Consider the following 1853-nt stretch of genomic DNA (forward strand, 5'->3'; position numbering starts at 1 on the left):
AAGTAACCCATGGAAAATTTTAGATAGTGATTATCTCCAGAGAATGGGAAAGATACACAGTGAGATTTCAAGATATTGGCCATATTCAATTTCTTAAGCTGTATGGTAGAGATATGTATTTTTTCTAGAAATTGTTCAATTTCATGTATTTTCTAAGTTGTATTAGCATATGGTTTACTACCACTGAGCATTCGGTGAACACCTGGAAGAGAGATTTGGCACTTGGTTGTATAGCTTCTCTGCAGCTAGTGAACCTCCAGATTCAAATGTGTCATACCAACCAATATGCAACCATTAAAAGTAGTTAATAGGGGTGGGAAAACCCTGGTGGCATAGTGGTTAAGTGCTACTGCTGCTAACAGAAAGGTCAGTAGTTTGAATCCACTAGGTGCTCCTTGGAAACTCTATGGGGCAGTTCTACTCTGTACTATAAGGTCCCTATGAGTCAGAATCCACTCAACCGCAATGGGTTTTGTTTTGTTTTTTTTACTACGAGTGGGAGGGAGGAGGAAAGGGGTAGTAATTGCTTAGGAAGCTGTGGGTTTCTGTTTATGGTAATGGGAAGTTTGGCAAAAATTATGGGTGAGGTTGCACAACATGATTAGTGTAAGTGATATCACTAAATTGTACACTTGAAAAATGTGGAATTGGCAAAAAGAAAAGAAGGAAGAAAATATTGGAAGCACAGTTCTACTCTGACACACATGCACACGAGGGGTCACCAAGAGTCCAAACCGACTGGGCAACTAGCTTAAATTTGTATCCAAAATAAACACAAAGAACATTTAAAAATGGAAAAACAAAATCTCACTAAAAGTTTAACTGTTATTGTTATTAGGTTGTTAGGTGTGGCCAAATTGGTTCCGACTCATAGCCACCGTATGTAAAACAAAACGAAACACTGCCTCATCCTGTGCCATCCTCATAATCGTTGCTATGCTTGAGCCCATTGTTGCAGCCACTGTGTCAATCCATCTCATAGAGAGTCTTCCTCTTTCTCTCTGACGCTTTCCTTTACCAAGCATGATGTCCTTCTCCAGGGACTGGGTCCTCCTGATAACTTGTCCAAAATATGTGAGAGAAAGTCTTTCCATCCTCGCTTCTAAGAAGCATTCTGGCGGTACTTCTTCTAAGACAGATTTGTTTGTTCTTCTGGAAGTTCATGGTATATTCAATATTGTTCATCAACACTACAATTCAAAGGCGTCAGCTCTTCTTCGGTTTCCCTTATTCCTTGTCCAGCTTTCACATGCATATGAAGTGATTGAAAATACCGTGGCTTGGGGCAGGCACACCTTAGTCCTCAAAGTGACACCTTTGTTTTTTAACACTTTTAAGAGGTCTTTGCAGTAGATTTGCCCAATGCAATACATTGTTAGATTTCTTGACTGCTGTTTCCATGGGCGTTGATTGTGGATCCAAGTAAAATGAAATCCTTGACAACTTCAATATTTTCTCCATAATGTTGCTTTTTGGTCCAGTTGTGAGGATTTTCCTTTTCTTTATGTTGAGGTGCAATCCATACTGAAGGCTGTAGTCTTTGACCTTCATCAATAAGTGCTTCAAGGCCTCTTCACTTTCAGCAAGCAAGGTTGTGTCCTCTGCATATCACAGGTTGTTAATGAGTCTTCCTCCAGTCCTGATGCCATGTTCTTCTTCATATAGATCAGATTCTAGGATTATTTGCTCAGCATACAGATTGAATAAGTATGGTGAAAGGATACAACCCTGAGGCACACCTTTCCTGATTTTAAACCACTCAATATTCCCTTGTTCTGTTTGAACAACTGCCTCTTGGTCTAAGTACAAGTTCCTCATGAGCACAATTAAGTGTTCTGGAATTCCCATTCTTC

Source organism: Trichechus manatus, unplaced genomic scaffold, assembly GCF_000243295.1.
Source record: "Trichechus manatus latirostris isolate Lorelei unplaced genomic scaffold, TriManLat1.0 scaffold00311, whole genome shotgun sequence".
Classification (NCBI taxonomy): Eukaryota; Metazoa; Chordata; class Mammalia; order Sirenia; family Trichechidae; genus Trichechus; species Trichechus manatus.